At 50.0% G+C, this 19,774-nt stretch overlaps 1 long non-coding RNA gene across 1 annotated transcript; it reads right to left on the minus strand.

Moving 5' to 3' along the window:
- Window positions 1–2,276: 2,276 nt before the first annotated feature.
- Window positions 2,277–11,792, minus strand: LOC308178233. Its single transcript, XR_013939645.1, has 3 exons — window positions 10,902–11,792; window positions 10,551–10,761; window positions 2,277–4,113 (listed from the first exon to the last, which is right to left on the minus strand). It is a non-coding gene; the product is annotated as an uncharacterized lncRNA (long non-coding RNA).
- Between the last annotated feature and the right edge of the window lie 7,982 nt (window positions 11,793–19,774).

Here is a 19,774-nt window from a genome sequence, read left to right on the forward strand (position 1 = left end):
CTGAGTTACTGCAGGGCACAGACCAACATATTAATGTAAACCGGAGTTGCGGATTATGTTAATATGTCAGGCTGGGCACTGGAGTGGGGAAACAGGGCAGGGAGCTGGGAACTGCAGCCTCAGCTGCCATATCTCTGTGAGAGCTGCAGAGCTCAGGGAAGGAGCAGGAACTCCCACCTTGAACGTGCAACTCTGTTATTTAATAGGCTGCCCTATTTATGTCTAATTTTTGCCTGCTCACTTGCATATGGATTGCAAAGGGTCTTTCCATGGTATTGAGTCCCTGTTGGGCTGAGTCGTGAGGATTTGTCTCTGGTATGTTCAAACCCACTGCTTACTGACCATCAGCCCAGCAGTGTCTGCTTTCCTAAATATCAGCTGCTGTAAACCCCAAATGGTAACTTTACTTATGTCTTGGTTTTCTAAGTAACAGCCTACGCTTTCTTATGGGCCAAAGTGGTTTAAGTGCACGCTGCCAGCGCAGTTAGGTTTCTCCAGCCAGCCCCTGCCAGGCTGTTGCTGCTTCCAGTGCAGCTGCCCCACTGCTCACTGGGGGTCAAAGCACCACAACTTTACAGATTTTTTACCCCACACACTGCCCTGAGCAGGGTGCAGCCTCTGCCTGCAGCATCAGGACGCTGACAGTCTTGGGAACTGGTGAAACCAACTAGCAGATCCTCGTCCCGCTGTGTACCCCATGCCCCAGCCCTGCTGCGTGCCTCCCTCTCTCCTACCCTGCAACATCAGCCTACAGAGTCATTCTGTTTCACTCTTTTACACCATCATCTTGGCACTTTCATTGGTTTGCTTCCCTGTTTTGCTTCATGTGGCATCCATGAAGGACCATCACACCTGCATTCTCTGCCCTGATCCTTGAGTCCGCAAGCTTCTCTGCTATTACCCCAGCAAGTTCAGTCCCTCTTGCTGTCTGGAAGCTTATCCCTTAACAACTTTTCCTGTTTTTACATGCTCCCAACACGAATGATTAGGAAATCCTTAGTGTCTCCAGTCCTACAGTTCTCCTACACCATGCAAACACGTATTCGTTCGTCTGCAATGGCTTCTTTACCAGAGATAGCAACGGCACGGGAGCTCAGCAGAACACAAGGTGACAACCTGTAGAGGGTTTTGTATTTGGATAGCCATGCCGAGTAGCCAGGGCAAGTCTCTGAATGCCTTCCACATGTAAGGTTTGTCCCAGTTTCAGAAATGGCCCCGCTGAAGCCACCCTTTTATAGCCCAGCCCTTCGAGTTGTGCTGTACCGGCTCAGAAGGTCTCAGCACAGACGGCCCCTTGTGGAGCCAGGCTGGGCAGTGCAGGTGAGAGGCCAAAAATTAAACAGCACTCCACGTTCTGAGCAGTGAGTTATGAAATACGCATCCCTAGTGGGGCGCTGGGAGTTGCTAAATGAGTTTTTGATAGTCTCCATAGCAATGGAAAAGCATGCTAAGATGAGAAACCACAGAGATGATGTATGCCAGAGATAGGTCTCCTTGACAACAACCGAGGCATGGGACCGAGAAGCTAAAGCTGGATCCTCCCGTCCTCCCCTGCCACGGTGACTCAGGACGCCGTACGGGGGCTACTCTAAATAAAAGCAACAAGCACCGAGACGAGAATAGATGGAACCGCTAACATCAGCGATGAAACCACCCATTTACACCGCTTGGAAATATGTGTGTGTCTGCATGTCAGTTCTTTTGCCTACCCAGAGATGCTGTGTGTTAACAAGCTGCAAAATCAAGTATACAAAAATTGCCACGCTTACTATAAGCCCTGCAATCATATGCATTCCTCCTGTTTATTTGCCTTATGAGACATTCCTTAATTACATGATCAAATGAGATTTTTCTATAGGAACCCTGCCTTGTTCAGCATGCTAGGCAGATGATGCCTACTGAATTGGTGAGTCAATATTTTGTCTTTTCCTTGTTGTTCAATAACTTGCCTCGGGCCTTCTTTATTTCATGCTATACAAACATATTCACGAAGACAGAATAAATTCCCCCCTGACAATTTCTGCAGCAGTTATTATAGCAGCAAGGTTAAACACTACCGAACTGCAATAATGCTAAAAATACTAGCTAAAAAATAAACTCCAACTACAAAGGCAAAAAAGCAGGAAGAAGCAAGCCAAAAATGTTCTACAGCTGTGCTGTTCCCCAGCTTGCATGCAGCACTCCAGCAACCAAATGATCCAGCTGTTCCTTTTGTTCCCATTTCCCTCCCCACTTCCCCAGATTTCAATAAGGTTTTATGGCACAGGCATGCCCAAATGTCCCGCTCACATCCCTTTGCCATGCCCTGCAGTCAGCAATGCCCTGCAAGGGACTAGGATACTTGGGGTGTGTGTCTGTGCGTTTAAAAACCGTAGTTAATAACTGATACCAAAACAAAAAAAAAGAGGTGCTGGGTTCTCAGTGGATGTTGGCACTGGGAACAGGTACTGCCATGCAAGCTTGGGGCTGTAATGTAAACACAAAGTGTCAGTCCCTGTTTGATTCTTCAAGCAGGTGCTGGGTATTGAGAAAAGTCCATGCCATGGTTTGTCACGTCAATGGCAAGGATAAATAAAGCACAGTGTTCTCAGGCAGGTGAAATATCGCATAGCACAACATTCTGTCACTTTTGTAATAAATAAAAATCATAGTTGGGTAGCTTGAAATTTTATTGAAATTAAATCATATTTAATTCCTCCAGCTTTCTTGTAATTAAAAGAAGTAATGGCCCTTTGATTGTTTAGGCAATTTAAAATTAATTCCATTGTTATATCCTACTTTGGTTATTAGCTGAAGACTGCAGATCCCACAGGGCAGCTGAGTAGCTCTCCCTCTCCCTCTCTCACCAGCTGACTATACCCTGCACTGAGGATTTCAGTATTCCCTGGAAACCAAGAAGAATCTCTGAATCTTTCTGTAGTAATGTCAGCAGATGGGTTTTTCACCTTTGTAACCGGCAGTCAGATGAAATTAAAAAAAAGTAAAATAAAAAAGAAAAGGGGAATCAGGTCAAAACCCGGGGCCCAATAATCTCTAGGCTAGAAGCAACTGGTTCCTAGGACAGGAGGCCTGCCGAGGAGCTGTACCTTCCTCCAGGCCAGCTGCTGCCTAACATTGGAAGGTAATTTTGGGCCACAGTTTGCCCCCATAAGGGGGAGAGGGCCACCAAGGTGCAGGGATGAATCCAGTGAGAGCTGGGCCTCATCCTACGGATGTAGTTGCTGGTGCAGTGCAGAGTGTAATCACGTTGACTTTGGGCTCATCCAATGCATCATCTTCTTGTAGTCAATGTTGTTAATCCCTGTTACCTTTCTAGGCATATTTTTCCATTTCTGCACACACACAGAGAAGTCGTTTTGTAATTAGCACAAGGCTGCAAGTGCTGCCCCTGCTCCTGGAGGAAGTTTCTCTTCCAGAGACCAAGGTGTCTCAGTGCCTTGGCTTTGGCCATGCTGGGCACCGCATGCAGACACTGATCTGCCAAATTAAAAAGAACAATGGCAAAATATGTCACCGGCCGCCAGCAAGACAGACTGCATCGCATGAGGTGTCTGCCTGTGAAGCCAATTAAATGCACACCACTGGAAGAGAGTCTCAGAGTGCCTTCAGCATGAGAGCGAGTCCCAGAAAAGACAGCGCATCTGAAAAATCAGCGAGGTTTTCCTCATGCCTTTCATCCAGGTGTGCAAGGCTGGCAGCCTTCACAAGCCTTGGAAGAGATTTTGTCCGTGTTGTGTGAGGAATACCATTTGTCTCGTGGCAAGAAGTGCCTCGACGTAGGCTTCAGTTTGACCTCACTGTTCTCCACGCCGTGGTTTCACCTGCTGTTGTGCAGTGCAGCCACCTCTGGATCAGAGAGCAATAGCCTGAAATACAGCTCAGCTGCTCCCTGCAGCACAAGCAGGCAGGACACCTTTCCCTGCAGGGGGCTGCTCATGCCCTTCAGAAGTCACAAGTTCTTCCTGAGGCTAGAAAAATCCCATGAAGATCAACACGGCCCAAATAGCCTGGCACAGACGGGGTTCTATTTCAAGCAGACCTCAGGGATCATTGGGATCGCTAACACGAGCCCACAACTACCTTTTCGCTTCCCCTTGTTCTTCAGAGCTTTTTCTTTAAAAAATAAAAATAAAAAATAAAATATGAAAGGAGAACATTAATTGTATCAACTACGAACTCAGATTAAAATGAAGTATTTGTGAGTATCCTCATCTCAGGCTTTGTAACTGATAGACATTCGTTCTGCACCAGATGTGACAAGTGTAACAGCAGGGTTAAATGCTACCAGGCTGTTATTAAACTACCAAATGAGAGAGGAAATCAGAACACAATTGGCACAAATGCTCTTAGGCTGCAGGCTGATCTTAGCCACAAGTGAAGATTCCCCTTAGGATTACAGATTGTGATAAGACAGGATGCACAGCTTTCCACCCAGCAGTAGGGCAAAGGAATTGCACAGTTTTTTTCTCAGAAGGAAAACCCCATCCCCAGAGGTCAGACAGTGAATTTGTCCCAGCAGCTCTATTCAATAGCACAGACACATCCTGTAGCTCTGACACAGGTACCTCGCTCTTCTGTATGATATCTCTATCAATTCCTCTGATATACAACATTTATTTTTACTCTAGGAAAAAAAGCAACAAACAGACAAAACAATAAAGTGCCACAGGAAAACCAGCTGAACTTCTTCATACTAGAGGGAACTCTGAACAAAACACATTCCTGGCTGCGCTCATTTTAAACAGCATCTGGATCCAAATTTTTCAAGTCATTCACATCTTCAGAAAAAGCCAAGCTAAAAGCCCTTGAACAAACACCCCCATCCAAAGTGTGCAGCTCCAAGTCTGAGGATCTGCCCCGTCACAGGGTGCAGGATTGAATAGCTTCCAGAGAGACGATGAGAAATGTTAAACGAAAAAAGAGTTGGAAAGCAAACAAGCATAAGTGAGCCAACACGCTGCCTGTCAAATATAAAAGCAGTTTTCAAACTGGTGAAAGTTGAAAGTAAAGAATTAAATGCACATATTTAACAGACAACAACAACAGCACCCCTACCTGACATGAATTCAGTGCAGCAGTGGATGACCCTGGGCTCAACCAAGCTCTAAGGGGCTTCAGGTGGTAACTTTTGACAGATGATGATGATTTCTCCTTCTGCCCCCAAGAAAGCCAGCAGCAATGCACAAAATTGCTCCTCAAACCAGAAACGCCTGGTGCTGGCCAGCCCACTGACCATGTTCCTACTGAACTCCTCCAGTCCAGCATCCCTGCCATGTCCTTGTCCCCTTCCCTGAAGCTGTGCCAGCTCTGGCTGCAGGAGTGCTCCTGTGTTTGTGGCTCACGGCCTGCAGCTGAGCCCAGGGAGTGATGGATGTGGGCAGGACAGGCAGTGCAACCCATGCCAGGTGCCCCCGTCTCTGCTGGGTGGTTTTCAGGGCAAAATGCTGGCTGTGCTGAGAAAATTCAGGAATAATTAAGCAGAGAAGGATTTGAGGAAAGTAGGAAAGTTCTGAAGAAAATGGCTGTGTTATTATTTGGTCTATCTCTTCTAGAAACCTTCCCTGACTCGTTATGTTTGTGTGGGTGTAAAAGGCAAGTCCTCGTTTTTCACCTCCCTGGTACCTTGGGGTGGCAGGGATGAGAACCTCTGCAGGCTCCCTCTAACGGGAGGAGGATGAAATAATCAGATTTTGCCAAAGCTCACCTGCCTCCATCCACTGGAAGGCTGTAAATTCACATCCCCCTATGGACCCTTTGGGATGTGCCCATTTTGTACAAACACAATGCCAACGTCCTGCAATGCACACATATGATAGGAGGAGAGCAGGAAAGGATTGTGAAGGGCATAGCACCGGGTTTCCCCTACATGACATGCTGGCATGTAAAACGGGACAGCGGCCACAGGCAAAACAAAACCAGCAACTAAACCTTTACAAATTCCTTTCAGTTCTTCAGTGGAGTTGGGCAAATTTTGCCTGCACTACTGCTGTATGGTTCTTGTAGCTCTGCCCTCAGCCCAGCTCCTCATCACCCTCCAGCTCAAGGGTGTCAGAGCTCAGCCCATTTTCCCCAATGTACAGGGAAAGCCAGGAAGCTAGGATGGTGCTGAGACACCCCATGGTGCCCCGTGGGACAGGATGTCCCACAGCCCCAGAAATACAAGCATCAGTGCTGCCAGGGCTTGGACACGAGCAGAAACATCCTCCACCTTCTTCCCATCCCTGCTATCCCATAGCCTGTGCCCAGAGGGGAAGCACAAGGGACTTCTGTTCACCTGTCATCCCACAGATGCTGTTACCTCCATGGGCACCTGCTCCCAGGACCCCTCGTCCTGCCCACCCCAGCACCCTCCGCTCCCTCAGAAGCGAGCAGGAAGGGACTGCTATGCCATGCAGTTCTTGCTATCATCAGCAGATGGCCAAATATTACCACACATTCCTCACATTTACATCAAAAAGGCCACCTAACTGGGTACAAAACTCCTTTCCCTGCCAGAAGCGTTTATTTATAAAATGGCATATGTACACTTGGCATTTACTTTTCTATAAGCAATATTACAAAATGTGTGACGAATGTTAACACTCACTTCCTTTCTCACTCTTGGTGTGCTTGCCAAAGTAAAAAGCACTAAGCAAACAAGGAGTAGGATAAAGCTCTGCCCTCAAACACCTAAGTATTATTTCTTATTCCAAATGGATTTCAAAATCAAGAGAAAAGCCGAGGCCCAGGGCCGGCACCCATGTTCTCCCAGCTGGCAGGAGGTGGCAGAGCAAAGGCTCTGTCACACAGAGCTGAGAGGCAAGAGGCATTTGAATGCAGAAAGTGTTTCATTAAAAACGTGGAAAAGGCCCAGTGAGGGCTGGTTTTTTGAAATACATGGCCTGATCGCGTGTGCTGCTTTGAAGAAAAGCAAGCGAAGCGCCTACCACGCTGCTGCACCAGGGTGTAGGGGCTCCAGCTTGGTGCTTTAACATTGTGTGGTGTCTGAAAATAATCGATACGGGCACCGGCACCGATGTGACTAACAGGAGCAAAAAGCCAAGGAGCAACCTTTCCAGCATCACCTCGGGGCACGCCTGTGCAGACGGCTGGGCTGATTCAGCTGTGGCACGTGATGGGCAGGGGAAATGAGCAGCTGTAGCTCACAGAGCACCAGGAGCTCAGGTCCCACATTATCCGATGCTATGCCATCTTTGCAGGCAGAAATGCATGGCTGTGGCCTGGGCTCTGGGGCCGTTGGCCTGCCAGATTCACCTTTGCTGGGGCTGGACAGGAAAAGCAGCTCAGCACCTGCCTCTGCATCCCGCTGTCCACCTCGGTCACAGAGGACAAAGGGAGAAGAAACAGCTCCGTCACTCAAGCACACTTCGGGAGATTGATATTCCTGAAACGCTGAGCTTCCAGTAGCTCAGGAATTGCCATTTAATGTCTAAGTGATGAAGGATTACTCTAGAGTGCCAACTGTAAGCAGACTGACATGCCTCCCCCTTGGTGCAGCACTCTATTTCACTTCTCCTCAAGCTGCATGAGCTCTGTCCCAGCCAGCTGGGTGGTGATGGGGGCACAGGGAAGGCTTTTGGTGTCACCATCACCAGCAGGAAAGGCATGACTGCCCCACTGCCATGTCCCCACCTTGGTCCTGGATGATGTTTGTCAAGGCTGGTGGCCCATTACTCTTAGTTACATGGAGGAGGTGAGATGGCTTTCTGGAAACACATAGGACCTAATCTGTGGACTGAGATGGCAAAGCAGGTAAAAAAGAAGGTAAAATTCATACTTGGGTTCTGCCTTTTGTGCTAAACCGTTAGGATTACGTATATGTCCACAGGGCTTTCATGCTGGGAGACAGTGCTCCCACCTCTCATCCCTGCCTGCTGCCCAGGAGGGACTTGGAGATGCTCCAGATGAGGATCTGGGCATAAGAGACACAGTGAGACTGAACAGGGAGAGATCTTCCGAGATCACCTCCCTTGTGTAGGAACCTGATCCCTGGCCTGGATTTGAATGCTGCAGTCATGCTCTGAGACATGAGTGCTGCAACAGGAGCTACAGCGCTTCCCAAGGCTCTTGGACTCCTCTGCCAGCAGCAGCTGGGATGTGCTCACAGCGGTACATCATCTTGGGCTCCTGCCATTTTGGAAACCTGTCCCTAAAAGTCCTTTCTACCTACCGTAACTCATTTCAGGGTTTTCTAGCTTTAAAAGAAGTCTGTCATGGCATGGAGACTTAAAAGATTTTTTTCTTCAGCTTAATGTATTTATAAGGTTATCTGTGGCTCAGCAATCTGATTTAATCAATTTGGGCAGATATAATTTAGGTATCAAACTTTTCTATTTGAGAAAATAACTCCCTTTGTCTTCTGAGAGCCCTATTATGACTAAGAGCATCACCGACTTTACGACAAACATAATTCCACCCAGAGACACCAGCAATCTTGGTAGGCAGTTTGAGAAACATGCAATTCTATATATGTCAGAGAAAACAGATGATCTGAAAGTAAAATGGCTCACTAAAGAATAAACAGAGCATCCTGCCAATCTTTTGTGCTTCGTGTTTTCTTGGCTGCAGGTTGGGGACTTCCAGAGGAATATTTGGAGCCCGAGCCCTGTTTTGATGCCTGGCCCCAAGCAGGGAGGAAAGGGGTCTGCTGTGCTTAAGGGGTGAGCACGGGACAGGGGACACTTAGACCCAAGGAAGGTGGGATGGAGGCTGAAAAGCACATCCCCAGCCCTGCACACCTGCGAGATGCTAGATTTTCGGACGGCGACTGAATGGTGGAAACCGCAAGGTAATCTCCGCACATGTGCATTAATAACCGCCTGCTCCCGTGCTAATCACGCCAGCCACGAGGCGGCTGCTAAGCAACTAAACCCTGGCGAGGAGGCACTTCTGAGATAATTCTAAAAATAGGCTCTGGCAGGCGAGACAGCATGAGCACCCGAAGCGGTGACGTCAGGCTCCTTGCTGCCGCCCGCAGCCCGGGCAAGCACCTCCGGGCATCCCCAGGGACCGGCAGCAGGGACTGACAGCGGTCCCCGACACGGCCAGCAGCCTCTGACATGCTGCTTCTGAACATCCAGCCCCAGCCTGTGCCCAAAGGCGGGTGCAGCCCCACGGCAGCCTTTGGCGATGCTGCAGGGCACAGGGATACCCCTGCTGCATCCGTGCCTGGATGGGAAAGGCTGCCCTGAGCAAATCTGACGTTACAAGGAGCAATTGGATTAAACTGACAAAACCACGCACATGACTGGAAACGAGAGATGACATCTGGGGCTTTGGCAGAACCTGTCCTGCCCTGCAGGGCTGTGGCGGGTAGGATGGTGCTGTGGCGGGAGCTGTGGGCAGGGAGGGCTGGTTCCTCGCAGGCGCTGGGCATCCTCCTCCTCCTCGCTACACCACCACAGGAACAGGAAAGTCCGGGCAGCCACCACCCACGCTTCAGGATGACTGCTGCTTTCAGCAACGCAGACGTTTCTCTCCTCCGAATACCACTTTCTGGTAAAACGGGGGCCTGAGGGAGCTGATAAGCAAAGCTTCTTGACAGCAGTAAGAGCTCCATGGTCAAAGGAGCGGAGGGAGATGAGCACCCCAACAAGCAGCAGGTCTTGTGCCACCCCCATGCAGACAGCCAAAGACCAGTGCCTCCAGGAACCCCAGCAAGCACCTTTGTCGTGCTTTCTCCTGCTCCATCGCTTCTCCTGAGAGAACAGGGTGCGGAATTTGGCACCAGCCATTTGGCTGCCCGCTCTTCCCAACAACTCCCTCACCGAGCATAAAAACACACTCAAAAGTAGAAAGAGCAGAGCTAGAAACTTTCACACCCCTTGCAGAGGAAATGACCTCTGAGCTGTGGAAAGGGCCATAAATTTCTCAGCAAACATACTCCGGGCGTGGGTGTGCGTTCATCTCCCAAATACCAGCGTTGCCTCCAGTGGGAGCAAGAGCAAGCCCACCATTAACACACAGCGCTTGATCTCGGCGCCTCTAGTGCATCAACACTGCCAGTGAAACAAATACCAGGCTTTGATAAAATGAGTATGTGTCAACATACTTCTGACTCACGAGGTTTCAAAGGGAGAGTCGGGAGGATCCTGTTTCAGCGCTTTTTATCAGGCCATGACACAGACATCCAGGCTGGAAATCCTGCCGTGCCCTGGGCCTGCCTCGCTCAGAGCGACACTGAGATCTCAGCGCACTTGGAAGGAGATTTCCAAGTGAGAAGCCCTGTACCTATTCACTCCACATGCACCATCTCACAAAACCTCTCTACAAACCCAGAAGGAGGGCTCGGCCAAAATACAATGCCCATAAACATTTTACAGAAGGTTTCTCATCACCCATCCCTGTCACTGATGTGACAACATGACAAGTGTCACGCGTGGGGTGGCACCAGGATGCCCAGCTTGTAGCTGCTGCTGCCATGAATGTATTCACTGCTCCCCTTCATGGGTTACTCTGATTGCTTGGTAAAAAGCCGAGGGTTTGATACCTCCCAGCTGTGAAGTACAAAGAAAACCTTTCGAGAGATCTTGCACTGCAAATGCACTTGCCTGTGCTGGTCTGTATCTGGGTGATAAATGAAGCCCAGCACACTTGAAAGAGCTTCTTACTCTTTGAAAAGCAAACCAAACCCAATAATCCTTTGTACTTTCATTATACCATCCACCCAGTTTCTTTTGCTCTCCTTCCAGAAGCGCTTGTGTCTCATGGACAGCCTGGCCTGGTTCCCTCGTGGGTTTGGTCGCACAGGGGCACCGGCACCTGGGAAGGAGAGGGGAGAGGAGGGCAAGAAAGGGGAGAAAATGGGACCTGGAGGGACAGCCTTAGAGCAAGGAAAAAAACAGCCTCTCTAGAACGCAGGCACGGCACCTACAGGCAGGTTTTTGCCCCGTCCCTCCTACCTGGAGGTGGAAGCACCGTGGAGCAGAAGTCCCAGGGCGGCCGGAGGGACCTCGCAGAGGTTCACTCCCCACCTGCAGTCAGCTGCTCTAGCAAAGGGTCTCCCCAGCACCTCTGCCAGCAGCACAAGCATCGTGGTTTCTTCTTTACAAATGCGAGTGATCTTTTCCGAGAGATATTGTGGAGCCCTTGAGGCCACCTCTGAATGTCCTGCTCCCCACAAGACCTGAATTCAGCAGGCCGAGATCTGCTGGTGTCTGCTCCAAACTGCCTTTGCCTGCCACAGCCTTGACTCATCCCAGGCAGCCAAAGGGCTTCTGCTCTGCTGTCTTATCACCGCTTCAAGGAATACAGGAAGAGATTTGAGCTCTCTGGCCTTGGGATGTTTTGAAAAATGACTCAAGGGAGCAGTGAGTTTGGCAACTTTTCCCTGCATCTCTTGGTCGAAGGCATTTTTACCCTTTAACCATCAGGGCATGTTCAGGTTCTCAGTGAGTGGAAGGGAAGGAAGTACTCCTAGGACCAGTTCTCCAGGTGTTTGCCAATAAGAGGCATTAGGATGACCATAAACTTCTACTTGCCAGAGCTCCTCGGGCCACCTGTGCTCTCCTGGTGACTCCTCACACATGTGCACAGGTCCCAGAGGCCCACCCCAGCCTACAGCTGTCCACAGCTCCCTGCAAACCCAAACCCAGCCACAAAAAGGACCTACCACCACTGCACCCCTCCAGCACAGTGGGAGGATGCTACAAAACCAGAAGCCTGTTGCTAGGCTTTATTTCCCCCCTAGGCTCCACCATGAAGTCTCTTCAATAACATTTTTATGGCTCCATCAATCTTATTTAAACTTCAGTACAAATAAATTGCAGCACATTCACAGTCCCATCACGGTGCTCTGACTCACCCAGTCCCAGCAGACGTTGTATATTAAATTAATTTTGGAATGTATTCCAAAGAAATTGTTTCAGCTGGAGAACTCCCCATGCCGTTCATCAGGGCAAGGCAACACAGGATAGCTAATAGGAGGACTTTAATTAGCTGGTGATTAGCCTCATTAGGACTCAATTCATTAATAATGTAAGTCACTCCCCTCTCCCTTGGCTCAGTAGAGGAGGGGGAAATAATTCTTACACTGATGTGGGAGAAAACGCAGCATGGGTTCAGGGCTTCCTTTCCTGCAAAGGCCATGGGTCCCTTGTTGGATGTGGGGCCAAACTGCATCCTGTTACACTGGGGGCAGCTCTAACACACCAGACAGACTTCATATTTACTTTGGCATTACTCAGAGCAGGGTTAAGCCCACAGACTAAAATGTTTACCAACTAGGTGGAAAAAATGTATTTTCCAGCTATTAATTTCTGCTTCATCCAGCACATGCAGCTTCACTTACGCCCGTGGGAAGCATGTGAGACTGATGAGATCAGGGACAGAGGTAACCAGGCCACCTGCTGAACACAAAAATTTCTGTACAGCTGGTTCAGACCCACGTCTCTCATTAAAAATATTTGGGCTATTATTTTCCAGCTAGCTTTGGCCCTTGCAGACTACCACCCTGGTACAGCAGGCTGAAAGCTTGTTTGCTTGAGTTTTGTCTTTTGGTTCCATCCTTGAGATGTAAGTCAGGGTCCTGTGGAATGTAAAAGAAAATATATATTTTTTTAAAGGAAAATGTAACCTGAACCCAACATTTTGTCCTGTTTTGCTCTGACACAAGGGTGCAGTGTCAACCCCGGGACCATGGGTGGATGCCAGGGCACCTTCCTGCAGCGCTGGGTGAACGGGCTGCAGCACCACAGCGTGCAGGGAGAAGCCGAAGTGCCCAACATGCTTAGAAATAAGAAAAGTGTGATTAAACTGAATCACTATTTGACTGACTGGCTGACAAGATAATTAGCTGTCCCACACAGCTAATTAGCAAATTCCTGAGGCTGCAGTAACCAGCAGACCTAAAGCATACCAAACTCCTTGCTAATTCAGCCTTGCTGCACGTCTCCTCTTCTGACGCAGCCTTATCTCCTCCGAGCGGAGCCTGTGCGTGAGCAGGAGACACCTGCCTGCTTAGCTGCCAGCTCTGTGGTTCCCAACCAGGGGACATCAGCCCATCACTTTCTCCATGGGGAAATGCCTTCTCCCCGCACCCTGGGCTGTGCAGCTCTGCTGGGGGTGCAGGCACAGACAGCACCAGTGCTTCCACAGACCAGAAGCCGAGCTGTGCCCGGCAGCTTTCAGCTCTGCTCCCTTAAAGCCAAGCCCGTTTCCCAGCAGGAGATGGAGAGGTGCTGCAGAGACAAGGACTTCCCAGGCAAAAGGGCATTTCGACCAACCCTGACAAAGCTACTGAAATACATCTCAGTGCAGCGAGCCGAACTGTGCCCTGCCAGCGTGTTTCATCATGGTTTGCCATCTCTGGCCGTGCCCCGGGTACCGACCTGCACCTGTACTGCACAGCCCGCCAGCCGGCTCCAGCCACCGCCTGACCTTTGCTCGGCCGCGCTGTTCGATCTTGGAAAACAACTACAGGCACTGAGGCTTTCTGCTTTTCCCTCTACATCACATCATGCTGCTCGGCAAGGGCTGCTCAGCCGCATCCACCCCCTGCAGCTCTTCTGATAGCCCCTGGTCCCCGCTGGAGTGCAGGAGGCCGGGAGGAGAAGGCTTATCCAGCCCTGCTGCTCTCCCCATGAGGCACCTCCATGCCCTGCAGGTGTCCCAAACGCATCCTGGGGCACCACTGGGAGAAGTCCCCGCTTCCCCACCCTGCCTCCAGGCCACAGGGTGCTGCGGCACAGCCCAGCCAGCCTCGGGCAGCTGCCGGCTCCCTCCCCTGCCCCATCTCTGCCCATCTCCCATCCCTGCGCAGGAGCAGGGCACTGCTTGCTTTGCAACTGGAAATAAAACCCAAGGTCTCTGGCTCCTGAAACCACACTTCAGTTAACCAACAGATTTTTTGGTGCCGAGTGTGGCCAGAATCAGCCCTGCTCCTGCCAGCAGCGCTGGAAAGCAGCGGGTTTGGGCAGCAGGCGCTGCGAGACGCTGCGAACGCCATGGCAGCTGACAACGTCTGCCCGTGATGACTCACCGCTGTTGATTTGGGCAGAGGCAAGAAAAACAGCCTGAAATGTGCCTGTTCGGCATTCATATCCTCAGCGATGGGATATTAGCTCTGAGCATGTCCCCGATCCCCCTCCCTCTTTCAGTTCAGCATCGCTGAAATTTGTTTTTCTGCATTGGAAAGGTGATATATTGACAGCCACGTATTTGGGGAATCAGTTTGTGTCACGGCCAGAGATGTCACGTTCAAATGGATCACATCTACATCAACAAAATATCTGGCACTGTTCGACCTTCTTATCTCCCCAGGCAATTTTTCTTCCTTTCTTTTGTCCCCCGAAGCTGCTCAATTATTAGCTTTGTCACCATAGTGGTGACTGACGGAGCCAACGCTCCCGATGGCTTTTCAGGGCTGTTTTTTCACGGCTGTTCTCCCCAAACAGGGGGACGAGGTATTTTGTCACAGCTGCCGGGCTGGACCCCGACCCCAGGGAGCTGCAGAGGGGACCGAACACCGCTGCCAGCACATCGTGGCCAGGGACGGGGTCAAACAGCACAAAGTGACCTCAGACATCTAACCACCATGCTGCAGCGTGGGCAGCAGCTCATCTCGAGCTGTCAGGTCACATTTCTGGTGCTCAGCCTCAGCGTACTGAGTCCTCAAACATTATTTTTCAGACACTGATATTTTTCCCCTCCGAGAAGTAGCATCTCCTAAAACCATGGGTGTGAATGAGCCACGGCAGCTCATCACAGCTTGCCCTTTCTCAACCCCACTGCTCACCAAGAAATCAGGAGCTGCTGCAGTGACCACGTGGCGTCACAGGGGCTTGTGCTCCTGGCTAGCCCTTTGTCCTCTTCTCCTCTCCCTTTCTATCCTCACTTCAACACGTACAGCAGTGCTGTGTGAGCACGAACAGCCTCCCCATGGGAAGGGTGCAATGCAACTATTCCAGCTTTAAGTACTAACAGGTTCAAAACAACCATCCAGGTGTAAGCATCAAAAAGTATGGATGGAGGGAGTTTTTCAAGGGGCAATGACTTCAGCTATGCCTGGAGAGTCCTGGCCATGATCCTGCAAGTCCGCATCAGCAGCCATGCTCGTGTTCTGTCCAAGAAGTACTTGCAAGGTTAATGTTTCTCATAAAAGACTTATTTTTGCAATTATAAAATTGAAAAACCTAATGATCCTTATATTTGAGCAAAACTGGCCACGGATGAGCCACAGCCATAAAACCTTACTTGCAGGGAAAACCAGCCTGCCCATCCAAATGACCATTTATCTTGTTATTACACACATCCCTATTCATTTATATTTTTTTCAATGATTTCCATTTTCTTTTCCCTTTTCAAAAGCAAAGAACCACAGAGGAGCTATCTGAAACCACATGAATGAAGAAGAAAGGCTGCTGCACCACCGAGCACCCTCTGCAGCTGTAAAAGCATACATAACCTGTTCTCTTTGAGAGAAATGGAGCTGGTGGGGCTCATGGTTATCGACGGAAGGGAGGACGCAGAGCAGGATGTGTGAAGTCTCTGGTGATCACTGGGGGGGGGGGGGGGGGGGCAATAAAATTCATTTCTGAAGTCTGTTGTACTTAGTGGTAGCATTTGCCATTCAGCCCTGGGCAGCACACACAGAGCAGCCAGCACAAGTACCACGCAGCGCTCACTTCTTGGTTGGAAACTCCATTTACAAACCCAGGGGAAAATGCTTGTTACACGGTGCCAGATGTGCCGCCACACCAAACAGGAGTTTCCATCATCCAGTAAGTAATTCCCAGTTTTACACAAAGTCTTTATCCACGTTGGGGTGAAACACCAGGATAGGGACTTGGTGAAGCGTTTTGCTCGGAAGGAAGGGGACGCTGGTGGTCCCACACAACAGCACGTTTGCTTGGAGGCACAGCCAGGGCTGTGTGGAGCCCCCACAGAGCATTTTGGTGAGCCCCCCAGCCAGCGCTGGGCCTGGGGCAGGGTCTCTGCCCCCAGGGTCACTTCACACGGTAAAGAGAATAACACATGGCCATGGGGATAACGGGCAAAACACGCCAAACACAGCAAGGCGGCGCACAAGCAGCAGTCTCCCAGCCAACACAAGTAGCTGCAGGACTCCTGTGTATCTCCTCCACGCCTCACCTGATTTGCATAGCCAAAAGATGGCAGCACTTTCTCACATATGTGCCACCGCAATGCTCCCTCTCCCCTAAAAATGCACATACATGTGTACAGCTCCAGACCAACCCAGCGGCCGCCACGTCCACCCATCTCACCTACTGATGGCCACAGGGCTGGGTGGGCTGCGAGGGGCAGCGACGAGGCTGGTGTTACCCACGGCCACTGGTGGCAGAGCCAGCGGTAACGATGGCACGGGCACGTGGGCGTCCGCACCGGCACCCCGCGGGCACGGGGCTGCCCAGCCAGGCAGCTGCAGGAAAGGACTCGCTCTTGGTCTTCTGAGTGCTATATGACCTTTTTACTATTATTTTTTAAAAAGGGAAAAAATTCAAACGTTAACAGGATTTGCCCTCAGCCTGATTTGACATTCAGGAGATGTTGCATCCTCTGCCACGCTGCGTGGTGCGGCTCCCAGCACAGCCTCTGGGTTAGGTGCAGTGGCAGACAGAGAAAATGCTCAGCTTTGATTTTCCCCTTTCCCAAGGTGGCAAATCCACCCCAAGTTGTGAATGCAATTAATTCCACTTGCCTTTCCCCTGCCCCTCCTCCTAACCTGCATCCATTTCTCGTGTCAATCTGCTTCACTCATTTGCTGAGCATTTCCCGGCCGGCCCCTGCAAACCCCCTGTTACCCGCATGGCTCTGCCAGGTGACTGCCAGTGCCCAGGACCAGAGCAACGCCTTCCTCAGTCAAACAGTCCCCTGGCACCAGTGGGAAATTTGGGGAGAGAAGCACCTGGGACAAATTAATTAGTGACATCACTAATTAGGAGCAGCAAGGGGTTTCCATCCACAAATACCGCTGTGTTGTGGCCACCTTACCTGGCACCGAGGGAAGTGCTGCCTTGGGGCTTTTGGCTTAAAGAAGGTGCCTCAGACATTTTCATCAGAGTGAAAACTTGTCACATGCCAGCTGCTCCTTACACCCAGCTCCAGTTTTGGTTTTCTGCTCTGTGAGGGTGTCACAGCTTGAACTGCTACTCTCTGGCTTACATACATACAAGTGTACATATGCACATGGGGAAAGACAGGCTGAAAGCACAGATTTTCTTTACAAAATCAGGAACCTGGGGTTGGGACTAACTGTAAATCAAAGGGGGCAGAACATCCTGAGCCTACTATGTGTAGTATTTTGTCCTTGATTCCTCACAGATGAGCTGAATTTCCATGACAGCACTCCCCAGGCCAGGCAAGGCATAGGCAGCGAGCAGGACTGCCGCACAGTCACTGGTAATCCTTTCCCCTCCTTGCTCTCCGCATTTTCCATGCTGGCTGAGCTGCCCAAGCTGCTGGACACTAAGCTCCCAGCAGTGACCAGGCTGGGGTGGATGCTGCCTTGCCCAGAGGAGCAGCAAAGCCAAGGAGAGACAGCTCAGCAGCATTGCTAGGGGACAGGCAGCAACAAACATTACAGCAACCTGCACGGGAAACATGATCCGTACTGTGTCCCTTGCAAAACGAAAGCGCAATGTCTCTCAGCCTCACTCGTAGGGGCAGGCATTTCGTTTTGGTCCTGGCAGTGCTCGGGGATGCATTGCTCGCACAAACCAGGCAGCTGAGCTGCTTGTTTAACAAAAAGCTGCAGGGAAGCAATTTTGCTCCAACCTCCACCCCAGCACCTGCAGGTGATGGGCACCACACCCTGGATTTTGGGGATGTGTTAGCAGTTTTTGTGTTGCATCTGAAATACATGTTCAGAGCATAAGTTTGTGACTCCTGCCGTGGCTGCAAGGGCGTTAATCCCCAAAAGGGCCAAGGCAGACCTCTGGGATAAACATGGGTTCCCCAGGAACCCAGCCTTCTGGGGAGACAGAAAGCCCCAGCAGGGAAAATTGTTATCCTCTGCCGCAATTTATAACCTTCGAGAACAGGCAGAGGCCAGCAGCAGTCATGGCTTAATAGCAGTGATTTCAGGCTTTGTTTTCAAACTGCTTATTTAGTATCACGTTAGGATGCAGATAGGAGCCTTTCTCAGTCTGGCACTATTTGACACCCTGGATATTTCCAGGGAAGTCAGTGGAGGGGCACAAAGTAAATCAGTGCAGAATTGGGCTCCATGAAAAAAAACTGTCCTTAGTGGAGAACCCAGTTCCCAAAATCAGCTAGCGGAGACAAACCACTTAACTAAAATAAATCATTGCAAAGGCAATTCAGAGAACAAGAGAGAAAATTGCTTTTGTTCTCCAGTCACAAACTGCAGACTGACAATCACACCGGGTACTTCCATGCTTACTCGCTGGCTGGCCCTTTCCCAGCTATAGGGTCTTGTTTACACCTAGTCTTGCAGTCCTCACAGAGCAGAAAGAGGCCACTGGGCCAGATTCAGGTCACATAACGGTTTGGTTGATGGTAAAGGAATAGGAAAATAGGTGGCCAGAGATGCTGCAAGTATGACCCCACTCTTCCAGGGTTACCTTCCTGGCCTGACTGCGGTGCTGGTCTGGTGCTGGTCTGACTGCCCCATTGCTGCCCATAAAGATCATATATTACTGGTGATGACAAGACTCAGGCTGGAGGCAGCCTCATTTCAGCAGTGGGAGCCATGATTCATTTCCTGTGGCCTATAGCTTGCGCGACATATGGCAATGTTTTTTTAAAACCCTGGGATGGAGACAAGGAGTGACAGCATGCGCTCAAGGAGGGTGCATGACCACGTCCATCTGACAGCAAAGCTGGCACATGGCTGCTGATGGGCTTCTGCCTCCCTCCCTGCCCTGAGGAAACACGTGGACCCCATGAGAGCCACCTCCGATGCTCTCCATCCTGGCATCCCAACCTTCTGCCTCACCCAGGTGACAACGGAGCTGTGCTGCAAGTGCTGGCTTGGGTTTGATTTTGTGTTTTTAACGGTGAGTCCAAGCAAGAAAACACTCATGGCAAACCGTGTATCTTTTGGTGAGCTCCAGGAGGTTAGGTTCCACCTTGAAAAAAGTATTTGGGGTGCTTCTTGTCCTGTCCTGGGGGATCTCACTTCTCCTGAGATGCCGAAAGGTGGATTTAACCACCCTGTGGAGTGGATTTTATCTCCATACAGGACCACTGCCTGGACAAATCTGATGTGACTAGAACCTCTTGGGAATCCAGACTAAATCATTTAAAGAAACTTGGAAAAAAAAAAAAAAAAAAAGGTAGCCAGAAGTACAGAGTGCAAGCTCTAATAGATTCAATAAGTCATCGGTGACAGCTGAAACTAACTTAACAGTGCAGTTGTGGAAGTGGTACTTAATTAACATTCTCATGGGTTCCTGCTCTGAGCATCCAGAACTCCATTCAAAAAGTGGCTGGAGGAAATCGTGTTGATGCTAGGGATGCAAGTATTAAGCATGTTGCATCTAAAAGTGCCCATAAAAAAATTTCAAAATAATAAATAAATAAATAAAAGAAGCAATCTATCCTTCAAAAAATCCCTTACATAGATACCAATTTAGTTGCAACAGGGCGCAGCCATTTAGCATATGCCATTAATTGTGTAGGCTCCGTCACTGAGTGGAGACATAGCCACTGCCGGAAAATTCAGATATATTCCCCAAATGGCATATTAATAATGAGATCTTTCATAGGAGGATCCATGACTCATTTGAGAAGAAAAATGGGTCATTCACTGCACTGAGCCATCTGAAGAAAACGGCAGCTTTTTTGGGAGGGA

The sequence above is a fragment of the Anser brachyrhynchus genome (assembly GCF_964034855.1).
Source record: "Anser brachyrhynchus genome assembly, chromosome: 15".
In the NCBI taxonomy this organism is placed as follows: Eukaryota; Metazoa; Chordata; class Aves; order Anseriformes; family Anatidae; genus Anser; species Anser brachyrhynchus.